The sequence below is a fragment of the Leptonychotes weddellii genome, chromosome 6 (genome assembly GCF_054177405.1).
Source record: "Leptonychotes weddellii isolate Sample4059 chromosome 6, ASM5417740v2, whole genome shotgun sequence".
Taxonomy (NCBI): domain Eukaryota; kingdom Metazoa; phylum Chordata; class Mammalia; order Carnivora; family Phocidae; genus Leptonychotes; species Leptonychotes weddellii.
The window spans coordinates 125,507,005-125,516,180 of NC_138374.1; the positions used below are offsets into that span (position 1 = coordinate 125,507,005).

Genomic DNA, 9,176 nt, shown 5'->3' on the forward strand with positions numbered 1-9,176 from the left:
TCAACGGACAGTCTTATGTGCCACCTGACACCATTCTCAATACACACACCTCTCTGTCATGTGAGTTTAAAGAGTTATGAGAATTGTTTTAGTAAAAACAACAGTCATGCAGAACACGAAAATACATGTCTGAAAGGTCATCTGGGCCTGTTTCATGATATACTTGATTCTTTTCATATTTGAAGGGGAAATCACTGTCACTCGATCTCCATCAATGTTTTCAGGCACCTTATTTCTGTCGGCTCTTCCTCAACTCAGATTTGAGAACTGTTTAAATTTCCCTCTCTTTCCCACAATGATAGGACTGTCTCTTAGGTTGGCTACCTCATTCTGATAACATCAAATCTACTGGACAGGAAAAAAACAAAACAAGCCAAAACAAAACACAAAAAGCACCCTGACACTCTTCCCCAATCCCACTCCCTGCCTTCCCCTTGAGGACATTTCTTCCTCTTCTCTCCTGCGTGCTGCTTCTGAATTTGGGCATTTTCCAAACACACTCCCCTATTTGGTCTTTGGGCAGCGTGAGAAACAAAGGAGAGTTTCTCTTCAAAACTAGACCAAGTCATTCAGCTGCTCTGAAACACTTCAAAACATCCGCAGGTCTCTTGATCCTGACTTAAAGTATTAAGCAGTAGTGTTTTGAAAGTAGTAGGAGGTCATATGTGGACCTAACAGCTTCTCTTAACTCACATGCTGGGCATTTTTCTTTTTTTTTCTTCTTTTTTTTTTTTTTAAAGAGAGAGAGAGAAGGTGCTATTTTCAACATTGCCCTCTGGTTTACGTTAGCAAAATCATTTGCTTTCCGTGCGTGTCTGTGTCTTATCCCAGGGCCAGTGGTTCTGGTACTACAACACACACACAGCAAACGTGTCTCCCTAGCTCCAGCAGACCCATGTGGCAATTCACAACATAACCGAAGCAAGCACAATAAACAAACACATACATAATCATTCCACAGCACTGAGGCAAGCGGGGGTTTCTCCAGGCCCTTCCGGACTCTTCCAGAATTGCTCATTAGGATTCTGAAAGGGGGAGGAGGTGCAGCTAGGAAAAGGTTGCCGGAAGGGAAGAGAAGGGGAGGAGGGGGGATTTGCCCTCTGTGTCTTTCTCTCTCTGAGGATCTCCCGTCACCAAACATGGAGGGGGGGGGGGAGCTCTATCCTGCAGCCGCTTCTGACACACTTGAGGGGCAGAAGGGGGTAGGTGGTTTGAAATACTTAAATGACGGGCGGGTGACCTCCGTGCAACTTCAGAGACTCCCTCCCTCTGGAAGGTGAACGGGTTGGGGAGCCGGGAGGGAATGAGGCATAGAGGACAGGAGGAGACACCTAGGACTAGGGCAGCAGCAATCACCAGAAGGATCTTCCAGCCCACGACAGCAGTCCTCAACTCCTGACACCGCCCTCTCCCCCAACGACCCCCTCCCCAGAGCCCCTCACCCCAGAAGACCCCGAGGACTCACCCCAACCCCTCCCAGTCCACTGCCCTAACTCTGCCCTCACTCTTTGCCACTTTACCAAGCACTGAAGTCTATCCAGGGAGGGGGATGGGAGAGGTGTTTAAAGAACAAATCTCATTGAAATTAGAATTTATCTGTGTCTCCAGCACACACGCTGACAGTTTTGCAGTCATGGTAAGGCAAGTCTACAAGAGGTGGACGGTACTTATGGTTGTGTTATGGGGGGGAGGGGGGGAGGGGGATTGCTTTTTTTTTTTTTTTTTTCCAAGAGACTCTAAACAAGTGAAGGGGGAAGGGGGTAGCAATAGCGATTTCAACCAGGACTGCAAATCAAGAATGCCCCAGATGCAAATGTCTGTCTCCAGATGTTGATGATAAGGATTTGGACCAGTTACCTTGGCAGGGTCAGAACTGCAGCAGGTTAACCAGGTGAGTCGTCGGGGATTTTAAAGAAGCCGAAGCCGGTTTCTTGGGCTATGAAAGTCTACAAAACCCCCATGCAGGAACATTGCACATCTTACACACGCCTCCTTTCACTGGGCTCCCGCGACCTCAGCAGGCGAGGGGGTGCTGGCCGGCCCGCCGGTGGCAAGGGCACGGCCACCCGCTCTGCCCCCGCGGGCGCGGGGCCGGCCTGGCCCCCGGGGTCCGCGTCCCGAGCGGCTGTGCACTCACCGAGCCGGGCTGCGAGGGGCAGAGGGGCGCCCGCGGCTAGCCGGAGCGCCGAGGCGCCTCCCTTTTCTCTTGGTAGCGTCGGTCCGCACTCCCTGTGACCCAGGACGTCATGATGCCTGTCTGTTTTCTCAATGATAACTTGGCAGAAGAAGAGAGAGGCTGCCAGGTTCTCCTCGGGTGGTTACGTGGTATGTGCACGTTTCTGTTTGCATGCGTTTCTCTCTCTCCCTTTTTTTAAAAATAAATATCTGTGTTTAAAAAAAAAAAAACATTCCCGGCACTGTCAGGATGTGATTGCATTATTGCGTTTGCATAATTGACGCCTCTGGGTGTGTATATGTGTGTGTGTGTGCGTGTGGGGTTTTTTTCCCCTTTAAATCCTGCCGCTCCAACCCGCCGCAGCAGCCGCTGCAAAGGGAAAGCAAGCATGCGTTCATCTTTTGTCTTTCATTTTACCTTCAGGGTGACATTCAGTGCTAACTGTTCCCTTTTGACCGTCGCCAATCCCCTCCTGGGCAAAATAAATTTTCAAAAGGTGGAGGGAGGGGGGGAGGGGAAGGACCGGCCCCTCAGCCCCAATGCTGGGGTGGCGATTCCTTCCGTTAGCGGACCCCAAACCTACCTCGACCCACCTCCCACCCCTGAAACACCATTTTCCCTTCTACCCACCGGGCCCAGGCAGAGAATCGGCACCAAGACAGCGAGGAGCATCCACCCCGGGCCAGACACTCATGTTCGAGGCTCGCACTTGCTGACTTGCATCTCAGATGCCTTCTCGGTGTGTAGGCCTCTCACAACTGGAGCTATTTTTGTCTCCCAGAGATGTTCTTTAAAGCCTTTTAAAAATGGGAAGGGGGCAGGGAAGAAAAAAGGGAGAGAGAGAAAGAGAGAAATAAAAGCCCAAGCCCCCTATGTGAGGGGCTCTACAGACACACCAGGAAATTTGGGGGGCTCCTGGCACCTGACCCACCAGGGGAGTTTGAAAGGGCAGAAAGGATTACTAGCTTTTTATCTGAATTCCCCTACAACAGCAGGAAAACTTTTTCTTCATACAAAGATATTATTGCTGGCTAGTCACTGTATTTGTCATTTTTATAATTACGTTCTCTAGAATCAGCACGAAAGGTCTCAACAATAACTCTGGATATTTATTTCTGCAAACATGAGAATGTATTTTACGTGGTGTGGCCACGTGACAGGTAAAGCAGAGATCATGTCTCTTTATAATATTTAGTTTCTGTTATTTGTACATCCGTGTGTTTTATGTAGCTTCTATTAATCATAATATTGTGCATATTAATCACCATATGCCCATTGCCGAAAAATAAATATCTAGTGCCAGGTTTGGCCAATAGTTTTTCCTTCTTTATCGCTAATCCCCGATGTGGAGCAGAAGAATGGGCTTAGGAATTTTTTTTCCACACTGTGCCTCTTTTTTTGTTGACCTTGGTCACCATCATGGATTGGTGAAGTCATTATTCCCACAGATTCCAAACCCCTAAAAGATGATGGCATGAGCCAGGGTTGCAAAAAATAAAGTGTGGAGGAGAGTGTCACATCTGAAAAGCAAAGCTGACTGGGAGAAAAACTTTTTCTCTCATCCAAGATCATCTGCAGCTGCTGTAGGTTTAAAGACTAATTTACCTATTTGAGAGGTTGGCTAAATGGAATGAAAATAACAAGTAACTTGTTAGGTCTTTTCCCTTTAGAGTCCTACACCAAGAATCACTAACAAATTCTGCAGGGAGGATATTGTAATTATGCAAAGACCAGATGATCAGAATTGGAAGAGAGCCTCCCTAAAGTAGCCCTAAGAGTGTCTCAGGACTATTGACTAATAGATCCCAAAACTTGAATGGTGCCTCCTCACCCTTAACAATTGGACACAGCTCTCTGGCTCTGCGTATCAGTCTCCTGAGAACGCCAGAAAGATGAACTGGTGCAGTCTTGCCCAGTGCTTGGAGGTCATCAGTGTCAAAGATGATTCTAAAGCAGGCAAGGGCCCATTCAGAACTCAAGCAAGTACTACTGATGTTCTTGCTAACATTTTAGTATCTATCCAAGAGAGGCTTGTTAATATTCAATCTACACCCTGGTTCTCCAGCTTTATTACTTATTAGCCTTAGAACTGGACCTTTAAAGAGTCACTGCAAAAAAAAAAAAAAAAAGAAAAAGAAAGACCCATAAAAATTTGACTAACTTTAATCCCTTGAAATCCATTTTTATTTCCGGACAGACCACCAATCCACATACCACTCACTGTAGGCAGCCAAGGAGTGAGATGTCTGAACAATGAGCAAAGGGTAGAGGCAGAGTATTCCAGTTCTCTGGAGTCTGAACAGATCCTTCCTAAACCTGGATTCTCTAAATCCACCTCTGGCCAAGAACTGCTCTCTGTTGTTTATTCAAGTCCAAACTCCTCAGACAACGTTCAAGTCTTTATTTTCTGGCTTCACCCTAAATATAATAGTTAATATTGTTGTAGCATGTTCAGTTTAACTTTCCAACCAAACCAAAGGGCAAAAAAAAAAAAAAAAATTGCTTACTAAGATGGATGGGATGCATGGAACTTGCTGTCTTAAACTTTGCTTGTGTTTAGAACTTGTAAATCTAATTAATTAAATCTTCTCTATAAGAACAGGAGAGGAGGATTATTGGTGTTCCCATTCTACCCAAGGAAACTGAGGCACCGAGCAGTTAAGTAATTTGCCCAGAGTTATACAGCTGGGGTTCAAAATCAAGTGCCTTGAGCCCTCACTATCAAGCTCTCTGCTTACCTGCCTACTGATTCAACTTCATTTCTACCTCCTCACATCTTGCAGTCAGGCTGCTCACCCATTGCCCACTTCACCCTTTGTTAACCCCAAGGTCACTGCCCAAGCATTCCATGCCCCCTTCTGCCTCTTTGCTATTCAAATTTTATCTACTCGTCAAGGCCAAGTTCAAGTCTGACTTTGCCCACAAAGCCATTATTTACTATTATTGGGTGTATTGATCATTCTCTCTGTTCCACACTGTTCACTTCTACGTGTGACATCACTCTTCTCTGTTTCTGGGGTTTATTTTTCATCTCTTCTTCCTCTCTCAATTCCTTTCTGACAGTGTTATGCATTTTTCCCTGCCTCTTCCGGTTTGCCTAAGTACAACACCAGCTGTCCTTAAATCACTTCTGATGTACTGATGGACACAAAACTGCCCTTTGGAAAGCTAGGACGCCACTTTCCAATCTCACAGAAATTGCAAGTTTTATGTAGCAAAAATTTTACTCCTTTTAACTGAAAAAATTGCAAGCTTGTTTCTCCCTATTTCGGATAGTCCCTAGAAAACCACCAATTAAGATCCGAGGTGGAATTATTTAATCGGAGAAGCATATTATGATGAGGTAGACTGTCATGAGTGTGGGGGTAGTGGACAAAACTTAATCATTGTGGCTTTTTAGCTGTTGTGAGCCTTTTTCTGCCATATTTTGAATTTTCTGAGTGTCACATTAGTTTTTCTGTTTAGAAAGACAGGAAAATAAGTGAGGACCAGTAACTGTGAGACCGGTGACCTCATCTTGCATCTGCTACTGATCAGCTCTGTGTAACCTCTGGCAAATTATTTAATAATTCTGAGCCTCAGTTTCCCTCTTGTGAAGGAAGAGATCTAACCAGTCTCCAAGGTCAGTCCAACTCTAAGCTTCTACCAGTCTAAAACAGGAATGTGGGAGAGAAAGGAAAAGAGGGCTCAGCCTAGGAAGGCTGGTTTTTTGGGGGGATACAAAAATATGCTAAGTAGCTCAGGTAAAGCTAACAAAGATCATATTTCTAATTTCTGAGTATGCTTAAGGGTAGCTCAATAAAATCCATATACAAAAGTATGTTCAAACTTACATTTTCTAAGATGGTCTCTTTTATATGAGATAAAATAATTAACTGAGTGTACCAATAGCCCACCATATCAGCTAAAATGTTATTGACTATCATTCATGCTTGCCTATAAATTACTGTAACTTACACAATCAGATTGTTATACAGACCTCACTTGATAGGAACTGATCCAACCATTTTTGCCTGGATGCCTTAGACTCATATTTAGCTTGAATTAAATCATGAAATTAGTTGAAGAGCACAGGCTTATGGTGAAGAGACTCAGGAGCTAGAACCAGAGAACGGTCTCCTACATATTTCCTCTTTGCAACTAACTCTGAGAAAGCCTCTCAGAGTTCCTTTCCTTATTTATCCTTACTGAAGACTTATAACTCATTGACCTTCTCACCAGTTTTGGTTAGGATAAATGAAATAGCAGAAGCAAAAGCACTCTTCCCACACAATAAAATATTATCATGGCAGGTGGACCGCATTTTACACCAGAGTTGATTTTCTAAAAAATTGTACAAAGTTAATAGAACATAAGGTCCCCTGGCTGAGAATCTAAGTTGATTTCTACTTGCTAGTTACAAGACTTCACAAAGTCCTATAGCTAGCCAAGGGCAGAATCAGGATGATTGTGCAGAAATCACCTTGTCCCAGTCCAGACTCAAAACCTGGTACAAACTGTGGGCAAATACTACAGCTAATCACATCAACTAGGACCAGGGTAATTAGAACACCTATTTAAAACAGAAAGTTAGCGGCACCTGGCTGGTTCAGTCATTAAGCTGACTCTTGGTTTCGGCTCAGGTCATGATCTCAGGGTCATGAAACAGAGCCCCCGCGTCGGGTTCTGGGCTCAGTGCAGAGTCAGCTTCACACTCTCTCCTTCTCCCTCTGCGCCCCCCAACCTGCTCGCTCACTCACTCTCTAAAATAAATGAAATCTAAAATAAATAAACAAACAAACAGAAATTTATACCATGCCTCTGACATGAAAACAGTTTCATATGGGACAGGGGTCCTCAGGCCAGATTGCATGATAGCTCTAAGGATCCATGGATAGATTAAGAGTCTTAAAGTTGTAGGCAAAATGCACATATGTGTGTGCATGTGTCCGCATTGTTCTCAAGAGAAGACCCATAACTTTTATCACATTCTCAGAAGGGCTCATGACTCCAGAAAGGCTAAGAACCAGTGATGTAAGAATAGTTTATTTTAAAACTGAACTTAAAGAGAATAATACATTCCTTTAAGCCGAATGTCGTGCTGACTGCAACATGGACAATGTATAATAATCACCAGTGTTGACAATAATGGCCTTGAGACACAATAAAAGCTTAAATCATCAAAGAAATTTATCATCAAGGTATTTTCCTTAACTGACACAGGACAATGTACCAGCATTTTAGAAAGATCTGAATATTGAAATGAAATAAGAAGAGGTTTCTGGTTTTGTTTAAGCTATCTGGACAATTCTCTGTGTGCTAAGACAGATGAAATAAGTGTCGGAAAATTCTCATTGTTTCTGGGAATACTGTTAAGGTCCACTCAGCTGTGAGGAGGCAAAGAACGAAGGCCTGGAACAGAAGCATGGCAGTGAGGGGGTGTTGGAGGGATATTTGGCAGTGAGGGGCGTGGAGGGGGTGTTTTAGGGATATTTGGCAGGGACCTGGGATCAACAGACTTAAGTGCCTGGCTTGGACAACTAAATTAATGGTATCATGTTAAAGAGGTATAAATTAAGCCTATGCTAAGAAAATAATGAATTCGGGTGGAGATATGTTAGGTTTAAAGACCTATGAAATAGCCAGATTCCGCTGGCCTCGGGAAAGATGTAGAAGAAACCTGTGGCTGGAGAAACGTATTTGGGAATTATCAGTGAATTGGCAGTGGCATAAGCTGGTAATAAAGATGGGGGAGGGAGGATGATGAATGCAAATGATTTAGGAGCATCTGAAATAAAAAATGCATGTATTTGTATAAAGTCTACTTTGTAAAATATGAAACTATATAATACCCAAGGCAAAACAGTGTTGGTGATTTTAAATATTTATAGACACCTGTATTTGGACCATAAATTTCTGAATAGAACTATACATCTCAGATTTTATTTTATACCTAAGGCTTTCTGGAGTTCTTCATTTTAAGGCTCTCTTTTCCATTTGAGATAGTGCATTCACTGCCTGGGTTCAGAAGGGAGAAAGACTTTTCTTTGGCAACCTGGTTCAACTGGAAAAAATAATCAAGATGTCACCTGATGCCACATGTCACCGACGACGTTCTCAGCTACATGGCCCTGCCAGCAGCTGAACCAGCAGAGGAAACTCAGTGTCATGGAAAGAACACTAAACTCGGAGTCAGAACACTTGAGTGGGAGTCTAATTTCTCCCTCTGACTGTTTTTGCGACCCTGGGAAAGAAGTCATTCAACTGTTTCTACCCTGCATTTCCTCTTTGACACCTGCCCTACCCAGCTCGGGGAACGAACCCTCCAGCATTGGTGTTCCCATGATCACCAAAGGGGTGGAATTAGGGATCCCAACCACCTGCTTCAAAAGTCCCCTCCTTGATGAACTACTCCAGGATGCTGTCTCCCACTGTCCTCCCTGTGGTGGCCCAGTGTGACCCACCACCCCTCCTCTGCGCCTCCATCAACACACTTCTATGACTGTAGTCCCCATATTTTATTGTAATTATTGTTCATATGTCTGCCTTTGCTACTCAATGGTAAATGCCTTTCAGGTCATAAATATTTTAGTTATCTTTTCACTCCTCGTGCCTAGCGCACAGTAGGTGCTCCATGAATGCTAAATGAATAAACTGTTATCCAGGGAGAGCATTTGCCTACATCTGTTCCTACTCCTTGCAAATTCTTTAGATAATCTGGGAGGTGGAAAAGCAGGGCCAGCCTTACTGATACACAGCCATAAGCTATCCTGTACCAGCGCTTTGCTCAGAAGGGGCCCCTTTCTGACTATATGCACTGCTTATCATGCTACCGTATGTATACGGCTACCATCCTGGAATGAAGTAGGTCATTTCCTGGCCCCCGCGTCGGGTTTAAACGTAAAATGCAAAACTGCTCCTCCCTCCAAAAAAAACTATTAACAATGACTTTGTTTGGCACTGATACATAAATGCTGGATACCAGCATTTTGCCAGAAAGCTAAAGAAGGGAAGATGAAGA

The 9,176-nt window shown here is 44.1% G+C and overlaps 1 protein-coding gene and 1 long non-coding RNA gene across 6 annotated transcripts in view; one reads left to right on the forward strand and one right to left on the reverse strand.

The window, feature by feature from the left end:
* The window catches only part of ESRRG (estrogen related receptor gamma), a 569,800-nt gene extending 567,785 nt beyond the window's left edge, over nt 1-2,015 (reverse strand). Inside the window, exon 1 of the mRNA XM_006736794.3 lies at nt 1,858-2,015. The gene's annotated coding sequence lies outside the window, so the exon portion shown is untranslated. The remainder of the gene's footprint in view (nt 1-1,857) is intronic.
* Nucleotides 1,789-8,823, forward strand: LOC145722367 (uncharacterized). Of its 5 annotated transcripts, XR_014146593.1 has the most exons (7): nt 1,789-1,891; nt 2,214-2,325; nt 2,816-2,915; nt 3,249-3,336; nt 4,774-4,833; nt 5,642-5,798; nt 8,162-8,823. It is a non-coding gene; the product is annotated as an uncharacterized LOC145722367 (long non-coding RNA). The 5 variants fall into 5 exon arrangements; XR_014146594.1 differs by lacking the exon at nt 1,789-1,891 and having other exon boundaries at nt 2,075-2,325; nt 8,158-8,823; XR_014146592.1 differs by lacking the exon at nt 1,789-1,891 and having other exon boundaries at nt 2,080-2,325.
* Nucleotides 8,824-9,176: the final 353 nt, after the last annotated feature.